Source organism: Dreissena polymorpha, chromosome 6, assembly GCF_020536995.1.
Source record: "Dreissena polymorpha isolate Duluth1 chromosome 6, UMN_Dpol_1.0, whole genome shotgun sequence".
In the NCBI taxonomy this organism is placed as follows: Eukaryota; Metazoa; Mollusca; class Bivalvia; order Myida; family Dreissenidae; genus Dreissena; species Dreissena polymorpha.
Window position 1 is genome coordinate 38,693,853 of NC_068360.1, and position 21,112 is coordinate 38,714,964.

Consider the following 21,112-nt stretch of genomic DNA (forward strand, 5'->3'; position numbering starts at 1 on the left):
GGATTCGGTCCAGCTATGCTGGTTCCAGTCAAATCTCTGCGCGGAAATCGATAGTTTATGGTATGTTTTTTAACTCTCCATGTCGTATTTCAGTCAGAAATTTGGTTCTGGTACACGACCCATTGACCCTCCATAACATCTCTTATCATAATCATTTCTCGCAGTTGGCTCAAAATGGCTGTGCAGGATTTCAATAATGAGCTACTCTAGTTTAGTAGAATATTGCAATGTGCTGCATTTATTATCATTATTATTGTTAGTAGTAATAGTTGTAGTAGTAGTAGGAGTAGTAGTAGTAGAAGTAGAAGTAGTAGTAGTAGTTGTTGTTGTTGTTGTAGTAGTAGTAGTAATATTATTAATACTATTATTATTATTATTATGATAATTATTATTACAATGTATTATTAATATTAATATTATTTTTATAATTATTACTATTATTTTTATGTATTATTATTATTATTATTATTATTATAATTATAAGTTCGGCTGTTTTCGGAGAAAACTCGAGGTATTGTCATAGCCAGCTCGTCATGTCGTCCGCCGTCCGCCGGCGTCGTGCTAAAACTTTAACATTTTGTTCTAAAATCAAAGTGCTTCCACCTACAACTTTGAAACTTCATATGTAGATGCACCTTCTACACGCCACACCCATTGTTGGGTCACTAGGTCAAAGGTCAAGGTCACTGTGACCTCTTAAATAAATATTCTGACAAGCTTTCATTTATTCAAAAATGCACCCGCAGCCGAGCGTTGGAACCCGTTATGCGGTGCTCTTGTTATTATTATTATTGTTATTATTATTATTATTATTATTATTATTATTATTATTATTATTATTATTATGGAATGTTTGTGTAATAAACAAAGATTATATTTGCATATGAACACTTTTTTAGTAAATGCAATGAGTACAGTAGCCAGTAGCCCGTCTATTGAGCCGGTAAAATAGGGATCAACACAGCAGAACGTCAAATTAACGACAATACCGGGACAACATTGTTGTTCGACAAAATAAAAACATCTGTCCCTGGCTGATTTTGTCTATATGTGATAACAATCCAATGGCGCGACGTCAAAAAAACGAAATCGCGTTTTAAATCAATTTCAGTCAAAAAATAGTAAGGCTAAATTATAAAACATAAAGTTTAAAAATCTATCATGATGGTTCATTTCACTGCATTGAGACGCTCAAACTTACATAGCGACAGAGAATATCATTATATATAATAGAAATTATGTTATGATAAATCAAGATTTATGAAATGATGAAAATATAAAAGAGATAAATTTCAAAATTAAATATATATAGCTAATTCAGATATTTGCATTCAAGATTTATATGCATTCTTATGAAGTAATTTCCTTGGCTATCTGTGTGCGAAACATATATTAGTTATCCTGCTTAAATGTTATTTTCACAGTATGTTTTTGCCGAAACATATTGGCAATTTAAAATCTTATACATTTTTAACACATTATAAATGACTATAAGATCGAGAACATATACATGCAATATCTATAGTGCTGGCATTTTTAAAATTAACTAATTTGATTAACGCCACTTGAAAAGGTCATGTGATAATGATATTACACCTTACAACTACAAACCAACGTATCACCCCAAATCGGCACACAGCTCACTACAAACCAACGTATCACCCCAAATCGGCACACAGCTCTAAGACTCTTCAGATAGTTCCGAGACTTTGTTTGTATGCCCAGTGGATAATTGAAGATGTTTTGTCTTCATTATTCAAAGGTAAATTTGTGTAATTGGCCATAAGGGTGTTTATGAATGATTATATTCTTTAATCTTCGCCTGGGATTTCCGTGAACAATTGGTCATGAATTCAAATGAGGGAGGCCTGTTATAGGGTAAGCCTTGTGTTGAAAATATCATTCATGACACCCTCCAGGACCAGCACACCTGCATTTCCATCGGTGGAAGACCAATACGTAACTCTAGATTCTCTGATTACATTGACCTATTGGATGGCATGAGCAGTGAACCCCAAGACCTCACCAACATGCTCTATGAAAGAGCAGGAGCATACGGGCTGGCGGTCACAACTGAGAAGATCCATGGTAAAAAGCACGAAGAAGACCAGTGTAGTCATCACCATGAACGACGATAAGCTGGAAATTGTGACAAGCTTTAAATATTTTTAAGAAATCCTGTCCACGGATGGAACCAGTACCGCTGAGATCAGAATAATAATTGCAATTGCGACCGCAGCGATTGCACAGACTGAGCAGGTTGTGGATAAGCAGCTTCATCAGCTTCGCCAGCAAGCACGGGCTCTTCAAGTCCCTCGTAATCTAAATCCTTCAGTACGGCTGCGATGATGATGATGGCGATGACGATGATGATGACTATGACGATGTAGATGACGATGATTATGGTGATGGTGATGGTGCCTATACTTATACATGTTTATTTCGTATTAATTAAGATATTTGTATATCATTAAATATAAAACAAATCCATTCAAGGAGAGAAGATTGTGTAACGTAACGAATACGGTCGGATATCATTGTATAAATGGAATAATCAAATTTTGATTAACGACGGCCTGGCCGACGACGATAACTATGACAATGATGATGATAGGCAAGTAGGCCAGAAACTGCTCGCAATAGGAAACGTTCAATCTACAAACAGTAATCTAATTTTATATTAATAGGTTATTGAATTGACTTTCCATTTGGAAAGTATAGGGTATGAACAGGGATACAGCAGTGCGTTTTGCAACGATTTTACTGCGTGTTCAGCATGTAACAAGCAAAGAACTGCGAAGAAAAAGGCGTTCGCTGGATCTTATTGATATAACTTTTTATCTTTCAACAACACCAAACACAATCAACGCCATATATCTTTTTTAAGGTATATCTTAGTTTATTTAAATCATAAATATATTATCCTGTAAATTTCCCAATAAATTCTCGTATTCGTGTTATAGTCCTCACTGTTTAGTTTAAAGAGTGCATTTTAGAGGCATCATTTCTGAAAAACAATCGATCCGTCGGGCTGCCCAAGAAAATGGCATTCCATACAACTGTAAGGAAGAATAAATCATTTACCCATACATGGCCAAAGAAACCTTCTTTGAAGAAGCCGAATATCGGCCGCTTCCCCAACCGAAGTAACCACTTTTTTCCCCTAAGTTGACCAAAATTTTCCCCAATACTGGAAAAATTCCCCACCAAGAATAATATATAAACTTTGTAAAAAAGTAAAAAAATTTGACTCGTCGAGCCTTCTAATAGGTTGGAAAAAACTAGAGTCGGAAAAAGTCTCCAAGGGGGGTATTCGTATTTGTTGAATATGCCTTTCATTACCTCCCGTATTATTCTCCTAGAGGGGTATGCGTATTTATCGATTTAGTTGTGCTTACCTCGCAAAGCATGACGTAATTTTGTCATTCGTGACCAATCGGCGAATGACGGAACGAGCCGATTTCAAAAGCTTTAAATAGATTACATTAAAACGCTATTGCGACTTAAAAAATATTTTCAGTCATCTGGATATTTTTGGAATGTTTTTGTTTCAACTAAAAAATACCGGGTAAGTTATTCCTTTTAGTGCGTGTACGGCGTCTATTTTTACGTGCTTAATTTGCTATTATTATTACAGCTTGCTTTAATTTTACGACATACATGTTTCATACAGACGCTTTACAACCAAGATCACGGAAGTAAACAAAAATGTCGCATAACTGCACTCATTACGCCAAGATACTTAAAGTTTCCGACGCTCGGAATACTAAAAGTATATCCAATGTGCTTTCGGTAATTCTATTGAGATTTCGGTACCGATACCGAAAGCGCGCGCTTTCGGTAAATCTAGTAAACCTAGCCGAGGACATTTCACAGGAATTAATTTTTCAAGATTCAGTTTGAGTTTATATTGGTTAAAATCTGAATTTTTTACATTATGTGCCTCGATAAAGAGATAAATATCCTATGCATTCAATTTCTGTATTTTGAGCATAATATCCAATTGTTTTAATATCAAAACTGGAATTTGATTTTGAATTAAAAAGATTGTTAAAGTTTTATAACATGATCATGGTATCGTCTATGTGGAAAGCGAAACTTTGATGTCGGACACGTGTAATTATATGCAATAAATATGAATAACCATCACCTTTAAGCTTGAACAAAGTCTGTCTCGATACAACTGTAAAAATTAATAAATTATTTTTATGTTTCCGACTAATTCGAATAAGTTTTCAGGGGACATCATTCGTATAAAAGTAAATAAGCGGAAAGAAAATTATTGAAAAGAAAGCTTAGGTCAGAGACAACATTTATAATGCAATTTTGTTTGGGAGAAAAAATATTGTATATTTGCAAATACAATATAATAACAATTAAAAGATAATGGTGTGTCAAAAAGTATATTCATAGTTAAAGATTGGGTCGAATATATTCCGTTTATTTGGGGTCGAATGAGCCTTAGGCCGAATCATCACATGTTTTAGGCCTACACCGAAGAAGCTTCGGGCTGAATAAGCCTGCTACACAATCTATCTTATATTGTCATTACGTAGAATGAACCTGCAACTATATCGAGTTTATTGTTTTGTTTTTATTTCGATGACATTTTATTGTATTGACTTACTAGATATTTTGACGAAGAGTCGAGATTTTGATGAAGCCAGAAATGATGCCTCTAAAATTCACTTTTTAAACTAAACAGTGAGGACTATTACACGAATACGAGAATTTATTGGGAAATTTACAGGAATATATATTTATGATTAAAATAAACTAAGATATACCTTAAAAAAGATATATGGCGTTGATTGTGTTTGGTGTTGTTGAAAGATAAAAAGTTATATCAATAAGATCAAATACAGCGATCTTCGCAGTTCTTAGCTTGTTACATGATGAACACGCAGTAAAATCGTTGCAAAACGCACTGCTGTATCCCTGTTCATACCCTATACTTTCCAAATGGAAAGTCAATTCAATAACCTATTAATATAAAATTGATTACTGTTTGTAGATTGAACGTTTCCTATTGCGAGCAGTTTCTGGCCTACTTGCCTATCATCATCATTGTCATAGTTATCGTCGTCGGCCAGGCCGTCGTTAATCAAAATTTGATTATTCCATTTATACAATGATATCCGACTTATTCGTTACGTTACACAATCTTCTCTCCTTGAATGGATTTGTTTTGTATTTAATAATATACAAATATCTTAATTAATACAAAATAAACATGTATAAGTATAGGCCTCCTCCTCCTCCTCCTCCTCCTCCACCTCCTCATCCTCATCATCATCATCATCATCATCATTATAGAAAATAATTTATATTGAATATATTTGATGCGTGTTTTCTTTTTTAAAGCAAATATAACATCTATGAATGTCCTAGTAGCAAAACGCATAATAACTGTTAAGATTTGCCTTTTCAAAGAAAAAAAATATACGCCTGTTACTAGTATACATGTATAGTCTATTTAATCTATCTGTCTTTAGAGTATCGTGCATATTTTTTTTTAAATAGTACGATTACTTAAATACTGTTTATAATATAACTATTCAAATTGTAGAAATAATGCTCTAAGTGTTAATAGTTCAGCTTTTACACCATGCTACATGGCATCATTTCATTTAAACAAATTTTGTTTTCATTCTATGTTTATATGTTAATAAAATGCGAAGTCTTACTACCTAAATAAATCAATGGCCCCATTTCTATCTTTCTATTTAACACTACTTAGAATAAAATGATTTTTATACTTTATTTGGAAGCGGTTAAATGGGCCAATTGAAGATTCCTCACATAATTAAAAAAAAGACTGATATAGCTTCATAATTATTGATTCTATAATTTCAGATCATTCTCTTCCTGTCATGGGACCTGCCAACTATTGTACTGAATACATCCAGTACACTTACATATATATTTATTTATGTATGTTTTCTTTTTGTTTTCCATGTTGTTGTTAGTTTCTTCAAGATACTTTTCCAGTAGTATTACTGTGCTTTATTATTATTACAGGTACACTTTAAAGGCATGGTATACAGATGTTCACATAATTAAAAGTATTCGAACTCTTTTTTTACCAAATACAACTTTCCTACTGAGAGTTTAACGCTCATAACTTTGATAGTTTAGTATTAACACATCCGGTGGTTAGTCTAGTTCATCTTTTTTTCGGAACTAGATTAACTGACGGCCGGATACAGACTGAATACAATATGAGATTTACATTCCAATCGTAGATAACTTCTAACATGTCTCCCTTTATTTAATAAACGCGTGAGTATCCGTCAGTCGATCTAAGCACATTTCGTTTTCGTATATTTGGATCGACAAAGAGACGGATGTGAAAAAGTACCTGTGTACATCTGTTATTTTACAGCTTTACCATACAAATCATTTGTTTTTCTTATAGAGCATGTGTCTCTTGATATTAACAATATTTTGTAATTACAATAGCCATATTTATTTAGTTATTATTGTAATCAACGCTTAATAATTATAACAACATACACACACGCAAAAACCAACACGCAAAAACGCACAAACATATACACGTACGCATGCCCATAACTCACACGCTCGCGCGCACGCAAAGTAAAACCAGCACACGCACACACTCAAACATGCACACACACATGCACGCACGCGCACACACACGTGCGGATACATACGCGATCACACACACACACACACACACACACACACACACACACACACACACACACACACACACACACACACACACACACACACACACACACACACACACACACACACACACACACACACACCACACACACACACACACACACACACACACACACACACACACACACACACACACACACACACACACACACACACACACACACACACACACACACACACACACACACACACAACACACACACACACACACACAACACACACACACACACACACACACACACACACACACACACACACACACACACACACACACACACACACACACACACACACACACACACACACACACACACACACACACACACACACACACACACATACACATACACATACACATACACACAAGCACATACACACACACGCATGCGCGCACACACGCATACACAAACTTGCGCTTACACACACAAACCCGTAACAGCACAACACACGCACACAACAAGCTCGCACACACCCACGTACCCCCCCCCCAACACACATGGCTACGTGTAACTAGTTAAATGTTGATGTCGATACGATAGCAGTACGTTAGTTGATCGACTCTTTTTTAATTTTTGAATATAAATCTACATCACATGGAAACCAGGATACGTACACTTATAATGCTATATATTAGGTAAAAAACGACTTTCGCTATACAGTGATTTTTTTTTTCAAAGAGTCATCATCCATTGAACGGTGCCATATATACGTGTTTTTTTTCAGATCACTACCTACATTTATACGATGTTGACAGAACCGTATTTAATCATCATCCCTAAACATAATATTTGTATTTTGTTTGTACATATAACCTTTTGTGTTGTTTTCTTTTAACCTATGTATGTTTGTTTAGAAGAAAAATCTTCTTACATATGATAATGTTTAGCAAAACACAATGTGTTTTCTTTATGAAATAGCTATTTTTGTAACTTGGATGGTGAATTGTTGTGTACAGTGTACTTATCTGACCTTTATTTCTATTTCACTAAAATATCTTTTGAAGAAGAGACAAAAACACTGTGTTTATAATTTAATGCCACCTATTTTTGTCAATGAATGATATAAATATTGCGTCGTTGAACTGTCGCGGTCTATATGGGAGCAAAAACGAAAGGATAAAAAAAAAGAAAGAAAAGGACTAGCATATTCATGTATGCTATAAAATTAGTATTATCATTATTACTATAAGCTACCATATAATCTACGGTGTTATACATATATACTTTTTGTATCTCAGATCACTAATTCAATTAGTTTGTGTATTTCCAGTGTAAGGAAATGCGCTTTTTATGTCTCTATTGGAGACCAGTCGCTTATTATTGTTATAATCTCACATTTATGATTATTTTTTTTTACTCCTTCTTTTTTATGGAATATTCATCCTTTTGTATCCCTTATTTTTGTTTTCTAATTTTGTTTGTTTGTGTAGACATCTTACTTCTTATAATAGAAACCAACTCGACACGTTTTCAAATAGAAACTAACTGGACAAGCACACATACATTATCATTTACATCACCCTTTTTTAAATGATCAAGCTATGTACTTTAAATGTAAAAGGGCTAAACAGCAAAGATAAACGCATAAAAATCTTCAAATGGTTAAACGAAAAAAAATATAATGTATGCTTATTACAAGAAAGTCACTTGACACACACTTTAGCGCAAACCTTAAAAAATGAATGGGACGGGGACATCTTCCTCAGTGGACAATATACTAATAAACAAGGCATTGCCTTTCTGATAAAACGTAACATAGGGATCACAGTTGATAACATTAACGAAATAATAATTGGCAGACTAGCAAGTATAGATATCAAAATACATGAAACAGAACTAACATTAATCAACGTTTACGGTCCTAACATAGATGATTCCGCATTTTACGAAACATTACAATCCTTTATAATTAGTAACCAAGATAAAAATATTATAATCGGCGGTGATTTCAATACTGTCCTGAACCCATTATTAGATAACAAGAATGGAAACATTTATACTCATCCTAAAAATGAAACATTTTAAATAACATAATTGAAAACTACAATATAATAGATATCTGGCGTACAGTATACCCAAACGAAAGCAAATACACCTGGCACTCAAACACAAAACCAACAATATTTTGTAGATAAGACTATTTTTTGTAATATCTGAATCTCTTTGCAACATTATTGACACATGTAACATAAAACCAGGATTTATGACTGACCACTCTATAGTTGAACTTAAACTGCACAATATACAACCTGAAAGAGGCCCAGGATACTTTAAAATTAACAACAGCATCTTATTGGATACACAATATCAAATACAAATAAAACAGGAAATATTAAATACAGTTCAAAATAATAAAGATGCAAACCCAAACACCATATGGGAAGTAATTAAAGGAAATATACGTAACACAACAATAAGATACACATCATTTAAACGTAAAGAAACACACAAACTTGAAACTGAAACCATCAAAACCATTGAAACACTTGAAAAACAATTGCATCAAACAAACACAAATGATACCACCGACATTGAAAATGAAATAACATTAAAAAACAAATAATAGACGGAATTTATCATACACATCTCAATGGAATAATACTAAGAGCGCGTGCACAGCATGTTGAACACAATGAAAAAAATACAAAATACTTCGCAAACATTGAAAAACGTAGAAGTGAACAAAAAACTGTACACAAAATAGTAGTCAATGGCAAAGATATAACAAACATGACTCAAATACTAGAAGAACAACGTTTATTTATCGAAACCCTCTATAAACGAAAAAATGTTGAAAATAACACCCTTTTTAAAAATACACATCACGCTTTAAACCAAGAGGAAAAACAACTGTGCGACGGATTACTTAATGAATATGAATGTCGATTAGCCCTTAAAGATATGCAAAATAACAAAAGCCCAGGATCTGATGGCATCACAATCGAATTTTATAAAATATTCTGGAATGATATAAAAACACATCTAATTAATTCACTTAACTATTCATTTAACAACGAAAACTTAACTACGCTACAAAAACAAGGTATTATATCACTTATTCCAAAACCTGGAAAAAACTTAGAATCCTTATCAAACTGGCGCCCGATTAGTTAACTAAATAATGATTATAAAATTGCAACTAAAAGTATAGCAAACAGAATAAAAATATTACCATCAATCATTTCAAAATCTCAATCTGGTTTCATAAAAGGACGTTACATTGGTGAAAACGTTCGTCTTATCCAAGAATGCATAAACTATTTTTACAATTCAAACAATCCTGGTCTTATATTCTCTGCAGATTTTGAAAAGGCATTCGATTCACTCGATCATTAATGTATGTTCTCTTGCTTAGAAAATATGAACTTTGGTGAAAGTCTCATTCAATGGGTTAAACTATTCTATACCGATATTAACAGTATAATCATTAACAATGGCTTCTTTTCAAATAGTTTTAACATCGAACGAGGGGTTCGACAAGGATGTCCACTCTCATCATCGCTATTCATTATTTGCATCGAGTATCTATCACATCACATCCAATCAAATAAACACATAAAAGGCATATCACTAGATCTTGATGAAGATATCAAACAGTCCCTATTTGCTGACGATGCAACTTATTTCTTAAACGACAATTACGATTCTTTCCATAACCTAATAGAGTCACTAACCATCTACGGAATGACATCGGGTCTTAAACTAAACAAAAGTAAATGTACTGTGCTACGAGTAGGTAAATTAAAACAAAGTAATGTCGTATATAAAAAAGAAATGAAATTTAATTGGACATCCGATGAAGCCACAACGTTAGGAATTACTTTCACAAATAATGAAAAGGATACAGTTCTTAAAAACATACTACCTAAATTACAGAATTTCATAAACTGCTTAAAATCATGGCATCACCGTAAACTTACACTAATCGGAAAAAACACAGTATTGAAAACATTTGCACTTCCTAAACTAATTTATGTATTAACAGTTCTCCCAAATCCACCAAATGATGTTATTAACGATATAAAATCAGCAATATTTAATTTCATATGGGACGGTAAGCCTGATAAAATAAAACGAACTCAGTTAATTCAATCTGTAGAAAATGGAGGTATTCAATTAACGAACATTGACTCATTCTTGAATGCAATCAAATGCAGCTGGGTTAAAAGATACCAAGATAATACAAATACGAGTAATTGGAAATTATTCTACCAGAAAATCCTAAAACAATATGGTGACTCCTTACTCTTTGAATGTAACATCAGCAATACTATCTTACATGAAATTGCAAACAAAAACATATTTCTGTCTGATGTTCTATCAGCATGGAGTGATGTCACTCTTAACCTAGAAACCAAAACCAGCAGTAAAACTATTTTTTGGAACAATAAAGACATAACTTCAAACAATAAGACGTTTTTCTATAAAGATTGGTTTGAACGAAGCATTAAATATGTCGACCAATTATATGACTACAGAATCAAGGATTTCTACTCTTTTGACGAATTATGCTACATATACGGAATACCTTCAAATAATTTTCTGAAGTACTACACACTAATCAAAAGCATACCCATGCATATTAAATCTGAAATCAATACAATAATACACCATGTACTCAAACAACTTTCGTAGAAAACATACTTGGAAGAAAAAACAAACCGAATAAAATATTTTACACACTGCAAATTAAAAAACCTACAGAAAACTCCAAAACCCAAAATAAATGGCAAGCCCTTTTCGGAGAACATGAACTTAATTGGAAACACATATTTACCATGCCATATAAAGCAACTATTGAAAGCACACTGAGAAATTTTCAATATAAATACATCAGTAGAATTATAGCTACAAATAAATATCTCTTTAAATGTAAATTATCTAACTCAAATCTGTGTGACTTCTGCGGTGAAAACATCGAAACTATAGAACATCTTTTTTGGGAGTGCAAACACATCCAGCCTATTTGGAATCAATTAGTATCTTTTCTTGAACAACAGCAACTAAACGTTAAACTATCTTTCTTAAATGTAAGTTTCGGAATTTACTCATTGAAATCAATAGACTGTTATAATATTGTGAATTTTATTCTTATATTGATGAAATATTTTATCTTTAACATGAAGTACAAAAAACAAGTACCAAATTTTAATTGTTTTGTCAATAGTCTTAAACTAAAAATCCAGATTAAGAAAGAAATAGCCCTCAGTAATGACACATTACAAATCTTTGAACAAAAATGGAATCGGATTAAATTCTTATAATGTTTGTCCACTTATATACATTTCACTCTAATGTTAGTTTATATTACTAAAATATTTTTGTATATATTTTTTTTCCATCTTATAAGATCATTGTGAATATACAACAAAACACACAAGTCCAGTATGCTTTCTTCCGACTTTATACAACTCATCATTTTTCATAACTATTCTTCTGTTGTTCTTTTTTTTCTCTTTAAAAAAATATATATTAGCATATCTTGTATAACATGTCTGAACTTAATTGCTTTGTACAACCACTATGTTGTATGATAATATACATGTATACATTGTATGTATTATATTGAATAAAAAAAAATCATCATCATCATCTCATCATCATCATCACCACCACCACCATCATCATCATCATCATCATCATTATCAGCAGCAGCGGCAACATCATCATCATCATCGTCATCATCATCATCATCATCGTCATCATCACCATCATCATCATCATCATCATCATCATCATCATCATCATCATCATCATCATCATCATCATCATCATCATCATCCTTATCATCATCATCATCATCATCATTATCATCATCATCAGCATCATCATCATCATCACCATAACTATCACCATCACCTTCACCATCATCATCGTCATCGTCAAAGTCATCATCATCGCCATCGTCATCGTCATCATCATTATCATCATCATCATCATCATCATCATCATCATCATCATCATCATCATCATCATCATCATCATCATCATCATCATCATCATCATCGTCATCATCATCAACATCATCATCAGCATCATCATCATCATCATCATCGCAGCCGTACTGAAGGATTTAGATTACGAGGGACTTGAAGAGCCCGTGCTTGCTGGCGAAGCTGATGAAGCTGCTTGTCCGCAACCTGCTCAGTCTGTGCAATCGCTGCGGTCGCAATTGCAATTATTATTCTGATCTCAGCGGTACTGGTTCCATCCGTGGACAGGATTTCTTAAAAATATTTAAAGCTTGTCACAATTTCCAGCTTCTTGTCGTTCATGGTGATAACTACACTGGTCTTCTTCGTGCTTTTTACCATGGATCTTCTCAGTTCTGACCTCCAGCCCGTATGCTCCTGCTTTCATAGAGTATGTTGGTGAGGTCTTGGGGTTCACTGCTCATGCCATCCAATAGGTCAATGTCATCAGAGAATCTCAAGTTACATATTGGTCTGTCACCGATGGAAATGCAGGTGTGCTGGGCCTGGAGGTTGTCATGAATGATATTTTCAATATAATGCTTACTCTATAACAGGCCTCCCTCATTTGAATTCATGAGCAATTGTTCACGGAAATCCCAGGCGAAGATTAAAGCATATAATCATTCATAAACACCCTTATGGCCAATTACACAAATTTACCTTTGAATAATGAAGACAAAACATCTTCAATTATCCACTGGGTATACAAACAAAGTCTCGGTACTATCTGAAGAGTCTTAGAGCTGTGTGCCGATTTGGGGTGATACGTTGGTTTGTAGTGAGCTGTGTGCCGATTTGGGGTAATACGTTGGTTTGTAGTTGTAAGGTGTAATATCATTATCACATGACCTTTTCAAGTGGCGTTAATCAAATTAATTTATTTTAAAAATGCCAGCACTATAGATATAACATGTATGTGTTCTCGATCTTATAGTTATTTATAATGTGTTAAAATGTATAAGATTTTAAATTGCCAATATGTTTCGGCAAAAAATACTGTAAAAATAACATTAAAGCAGCATAACTAATATATGTTTCGCACACAGATAGCCAAGGAAATTACTTCATAAGAATGCATATAAATCTTGAATGCAAATATCGTCTGTATTAAGTATATATAGTTAATTTTGGAAGTTATCTCTTATATTTTCATCATTTCATAAATCTTGATTTATCATAACATAATTTCCATTATATATAATGATATTCTCTGTCGCTATGTAAGTTTGAGCGTCCAAATGCAGTGAAATGAACCATCATGATAGATTTTTAAACTTTATGTTTTATAATTTAGCCGTATTTTTTTTTTACTTTAATTGAGTTTTGACGTCGCGACATTGGATTGTTATCACATATAGACAAAATCAGCCAGGGACAGATGTTTTTATTTTGCCGACCAACCAATGGTGTCCCGGTATAGACGTTAATTTGACGTACATCAATGTGTTACTACCGTCATAAATACGATTCTGTTCAAGTACCGCTGTAATTTTTTGCGTTAAAGACATATATCCTTCCAGGGATCTTTTCATAAAAAATAACGTAACGAGTCTTTTAAGAATGCAAAACTTCTTTATATCAATAGATGTTTGAGTAGTTGAGTTTGAAATATGTATCAAATATTCAATCAATAAATAGTTGCTAAATTATAAAGGGAAAACAACTTTGAAAATTGTATTTGCTCGCTTGTTGTACTCAAAATTGCTCATGATCTCGTTACTTTAATGGACGGTACATACATTCAGATTTCAAAATATTTCAAGAACGTTTAACCAACTGCATTTTAATTGAACGTTTAAAATTAAAGGCTTAAGTTAATCAATCGAGTCTAGTTGAACCCCCCCCCCCAACACACACACCCACAAAAAACAACAACAACAACCTCACACAAGAAAAACAAACAAACAAAAAACAAACAAAACAGCAACAAAAGCAAAAGCGATAGTCTACACTTTGTATGAGCATTCTGCTGTGTTGATCCCTATTTTACCGGCTCAATAGACGGGCTACTGGCTACTGTACTCATTGCATTTACTAAAAACGTGTTCATATGCAACTATAATCTTTGTTTAGTACACAAACATTCAATATTAATAATAATAATAATAATTATTATTATAATAATAATAATAATAATAATAATAATAATAATAATAATAATTATAATAACAAGAGCACCTCATAACGGGTGTCAACGCTTGGCTGCGGGTGCATTTTTGAATAAATAAAAGCTTGTCAGATTATTTTTTTAGAGGTCACAGTGACCTTGACCTTTGACCTAGTGACCCAAAAATGGGTGTGGGGTGTAGAAGGTGCATCTATATATAAAGTTTTAAAAGTTGTAGGTGGAAGCACTTTGATTTTAGAACAAAATGTAAAAGTTTTAGCACGACGCCGGCGGACGGCGGACGACATGACGAGCTGGCTATGACAATACCTCGGGTTTTCTCCGAAAACAGCCGAACTTATAATAATAATAATGATAATTATAATACATGATAATAATAATAATAATAGTAATAATAATATTATTACTACTACTACTACAACAACAAATACTACTACTACTACTACTACTACTACTACTACTACTACCACTACTACTACTACTACTACTACTACTACTACTATTACTACTAACAATTATAATGATAATAAATGCAGCACATTGCAATATTCTACTAAACTAGAGTAGCTCATTATTGAAATTCTGCACAGCCATTTTTGAGCCAACTGCGAGAAATGATTATGATAAGGGATGGTATGGAGGGTCAATGGGTCGTGTACCAGAACCAAGTTTCTGACTGAAATACGACATGGAGAGTTGAAAAACATACCATAAACTATCGATTTCCGCGCAGAGATTTGACTGCAACCAGCATAGCTGGATCGAATCCCTGCCTTCATAACCAATCACGTGATGAGAGCATAGCCACGTGAAACACTAATTTTACAATTTTTATATTTCCCTTTTTTGATTTGGGTAATTTATTTTTTGTTATGAACCTTAACTTATACACTATTTTCCAAATATAAAAGAAATACATTGATACTACTTTTGATAATATAATACTTAGGAAAAAATCCAAAAACAATTGTTCATGAGAGCAAGAAACGACAACGCTGCGTGAAGATTTTTAAACTATTTCTTAAAATACCACATACATACGTAGTTTAAATACCACCAACATTAACAGGAGGATCAACATAAAGATAAATTTAAAATAATAATGTGTTTAATACATGTCAGTCCAAACGATAAATATCAGAAAAAGAAAAACCAGTGAGTACTTGAAATGTACACATCTGGTGATTTATTAATAGACATGCAATAATTTTGTAGGAAGTTCCGTATGTAACACGAATAAACATATATCAGATACAACGTTTAGACGAAAAACAAGTTAACGAAAAGAATGTTTTCTGATCGCGGATTCATAACGTTTGCGCTTTTCTTTATTACGATTGTGTCATTACCCATGTCAACAAGTCACACTTCCCTTATCCTTGTAATGAATTGTATCATATATCGGTATGTTATGGTGTTAAGCATAAAGATCAGTACGTTTTATGTAAAAAAAAAATACCAGCATTTTCGTTTCATGCATAAATTTCAGAAAGATGAAAAGTATGGACCGCTTGAATATTACACATGAATTAACACACCAGAAAACGATGTGAACAGGTAGCTATTGTCATAGAGATAACTGTTGAAGGCTGCTGATCTTACCCAGATCTGATCGGATATAGCAGCCTTGGTGAACGCCTGCATGGACACGCACTGATTTCCAGCACCGCCTTTTTCAGAAAGTGATCTTTGCAGAATGGTGCCTTGCTTTACAATATCAATGTAACCAGCTTGGTTCGCCTGAACGCAGTACTGAACTGCGAAGGCATACAACCCAGGGACGGAGACAGTAAATTTCCCAGATGCCACGTCATAACCTTGCCCTTTGTTGATTTGCGCCTTTTTGAAGATGATATTCTGATATGGCGATAGTGTCAATGGACCTTCAGCAATTCGGACGAAGAAATGAACTTGTGGAAGCACGAGCTCATCTGAAAATAAACAGTCATGAAATATATAATTTAAGTTAACATACGAGGAGTGTGTACTGTATAAGCGAATGGAATTATATTATTAATAGCGAAAAACTAACGAAAATAATAATCTAACGAAGCAACAATTTATAACTTGAATTTGGCGTTAAGAAAAACGCTTGTTTTTAGGTATGCTGAGTTGATAGAATAAATAGTTGCAAATATAAGCAGATTTTACGAAAACTTAATAAGCATATCTTATATAGCCATAAAGATGCTGTAAAACATTAACAAGAGACAAATGCGTGCCATTAGTCTTTTATTAAGCCATGAAATTCCTTCATGAAGACGCCTGAGACTATATTTATTATTATTATTTAAATTTGTATGCAAAATTAATCAAACGAATAACGTTATAAACCAGTTTTCAGAGTTGCGATGACGGCAGTAATTGGCTCGTACTGTTGTGCGCGTTTACGGAAATAGCTCTTTGTATTGTATGCTTTCATGTGGTTAATATAGAACTATCAGTGAATTAAAACTGATATATCACTGTTGCAAACAGTGAAAAATAACAGTAAAAATTATCGATATTTTTCAGCTGTACTGTGAAATGACGTCATTTTTTTACGAAATGACGTCATTGTTCCAGCGAAGTTCTCCAGTTAAATTTGTTTACAATGTAAATAAACGATGAAAAAAAGCATAAAATAAAAATAAAATTTGTTGGATTTGGTGGAATATCGATTTTAATTCACGAGTGATCATAGAAAATTATATTTTCACGAATGGCGCAGCCACGAGTGAAAATATATATTTTCTATGATCACGACATAACTGAATCCAACAAATATCCTCTATATATTTCAATTCCCATAGTTCTAGTTGTGTGTTTAATTATATATCTTAAGGAAACACTGTTTACGAAAATATACAAACACGTAATATGTTCCGATATTTGCTCCAAAAATAATTTGGGGAAGATATTTGACAGCATTTTCATTATCCAATTTGTACTGGTATGTTTTTTTAAAGAACCACAAAATAAACTATCGTATGACATAGAAAGGTAAAACAATTAAAGGGTTCGTTGATTTGCGCATTTACACTTGAAGTTACAATGTAAGCTATATCGTAGTATTTGTATTTGTACTTAACATGTTACGATATTGTAATGCATTGATTATATTGAACTGTAAAATGCTTGACATGTATACACAAATAAAACTAAATGACTAACAATTCTAGAAGCATCATAAGATTGACCTCTATTGACATATTGTATACAGTTACTTCCTGCAGGAGCCGCTGTTTGCTTGAGACGTCCCTTTTTCGAACCGAGAACAGGTTTGGGCGCCATATTTAATTACACGGCATTTTTGATTTACTTACTTTTGATTCAAAGGTTACCTTACACTTAACGCACAACTGGATTATTGGCTTAACCGGTTACGCACTTAAATAGATTACAAATTAAATAGATTACAAATGCATTCCAAGATTTCTATTGCATAATATTACGCACTGGGACGATTTTTAAAGCGTTGTTTTAATTTTTTCAATGCAAAATTGCCTCCAGAAGACGATCGATATAAATCAAAGCTGCAATTCTTGGCATCATGTAACAAGACAACTATAGATAATGCTTGTGTTATATAATGAACAATGGCATGTACATGCATTGCTATTCATAGTCAACGGCGGGTGGTCAATGTAGAGCGCTTTTTGATCTGTGACGTCACATGTGGCAACGGAACAATATCGAGGACCAGACAACCCAAGACCTCTCAATGGACGAGAGGATTGTCAGGGTCCTTCACAGCACAATGGACAATGTCTTCTCAACAGATGTCCAAGTTAGGCGAATCTAATGTCGTCCGATGAGTCATACGACATTCATAACAACTGCACAAAGAATATCTTATACATTGCATGTACTAGTATTTGTTTTAAAATTACCATTGCCTTCACATCTTATTTTTTGTCAAGATGAAATGAATTACATTGTACATAATTCATTTAAGTATCAAATATGCTTTTGGTGAAACTTATTGACTGCTAAATTGGTTATGTAATATATGGCCCATGGTGCTTGTACCGCGTGGGATCGTGCAGTGTCACATGCGGAGTGGGTTTGAGGAGACGTGACCGAGCTTGTAATAATCCCAGGCCTTCAAGTGACGGAGACCCTTGCTTTGGAGACAGCATCGATTACGAGATCTGCTCAAAGCCAGTTTTTGCAAGTAAATAACAATGTGTTTTCCAAAAATTAGTTTGTAGTAAGAGCATACTGTAGTTTATTTGCATCTTAGTCATGGCAGACGCTTTAGTGAACTAAATATATGAAGCCATACCTTAAAATGGTTTATCTCTCTCTATTAAGCGGGCCCAACGTTGTATTAATGTCCGTACTTTTTTGCGTACGATTTAACTATAAGCAGCTGTTTTATTTTGTGATGAACTTGCAGTCCTCCTCTCATAACACTATGCCTATTTATCAGCAATCTTTAATTGTACGCAAATATATTATTAAAAAATCACGTTGTATGCATCGTTTTCATTGACAAATTATCAGTAAAACAGCGTTATACTTATACATCATTTTAAATCAACATGATTTGTGACATAACTGGTGTAAAATTTACAATGCACCGCGTAGAATCTGAATTTCTCTTTGTTGTTTTTGTTGTGAAATACTATTTTCCTATTACATATATTCTATATAAATAATATATATATATATATATATGTATATATATATATATATATATATATATATATATATATATATATATATATATATATATATATATTTATTTATTTATTTATTTATTTATTTATTTATTTATTTATCTAATTATATATATTAAATATATAATTATATTTATTTATACAGTCCAACCCCTCTTAAGCAGCCAGTCAAGGGAAACGGCCAAATTGGCTGCTTAAGCGGGGTGGCCTCTTAAGAGAGGGTTGGGTCATAGGGAGTCTTGAGTTGGAGTTGAGTCATAGGGAGTGCATGGCCAACTGTTCAATTTTGTATAAACAAAATGGTAAATATGTGTACATATACTAAACAATGTATAGACTTAAAATAATTGTATTTCTTACTTTCTAAAATCAGCTATAAAACAAAATTTTCATTCAAAAAATAATGCGATTAGGGGTGACCGGAAGTAGGGGTTGGACTGTATATATATATATAAATATATATATATATACCATATTAACGTATCACTTTAATTAACGATATAGCTGTTAATCATTTATAAATTTGACGGGTTGAGAAACGTTCGACACACATATATCTGCGTGTTGTTCAAGCGGTAAACTGCACCATTGTAAGTCTAACCCGCAAGTTTGAATGACGAGTGCAATAATGCGTGCTATTTGGGGAATATTATACAGGCGGTATAAAAAATGTGTCAACAATATTGTCACACCACCTTGAGCACTTGTGACAGTATTTCGCGTATAATCTTGATAACGTACTCCCTATCGCTCTTTTCACTGATTTCACTATGGGCAGTATTTCTGGATGGGATTTCGAGATTTCAAATGTAACATATGGGTAACCGTCCTTCGACATTATTTCAGACAAATCTTGTGAATGGGGATTATGGTATATTCCTCCCAAATTTAATTTAGTTTTTCAGGTTACATCGACGGTTATTATAGCGTGCATTTTGTGCACAAAAATTCAGGCTTTTTTTATGCCAAACACCAAAAAACGAGAATAAAACACATACGAAAAACACACAACTAAAATCAATTTTGTTACAAGTTGTAACTTTATAAAATATATACAAGTATTTCATGCAGATAAAATGTTCGGTGCGCATAAAATTTGCAATTTTCTGATCGTTCCGAAATATTGAGGTTAAAGGCACCGTCAATCCAGTACGAGAGTCTATTTTAGATTAGGTGATTCGGATTAAAAAGTGTCGAACATATAGCTTTCTCACATAATTATTGTAAATAACTTTATGAAAATAGATGTATGCAATATATGCGATGTGTCATTTGGAGAAATTTATATCCGCCATATCGTGAAAGTAAAGCAACATTTCAGAATGAACGTGCTTGTCATACGAATTTCGCGTATCGGGAGCGAAACGAAGATGAGACGCTGAACACGCAGCATGATAGTTTCGTGGACTTTTATACATGTCAACTAATATCAGCAGTTATATGTTCAGTCGCATTTAATTTGATTAATAATTAATGTAGACACATTGATCAACATACATTCCTGAATAAAGGAAAATCAGCGAAACAATAACTAAAACACTAACCTACCGATCGAACCTTTTATGAAGTTGGTCGGGTTATTCCAAACGAACATTATTTAAAGTAACCTAACTTTTGCGCTAGTCTTCTCGT

The 21,112-nt window shown here is 33.3% G+C and overlaps 1 protein-coding gene across 2 annotated transcripts in view; it reads left to right on the plus strand.

Moving 5' to 3' along the window:
- Window positions 1–21,112, plus strand: part of LOC127834392 (coadhesin-like) — a 73,600-nt gene that overhangs the window by 42,811 nt on the left and 9,677 nt on the right. The window lies entirely within an intron of this gene.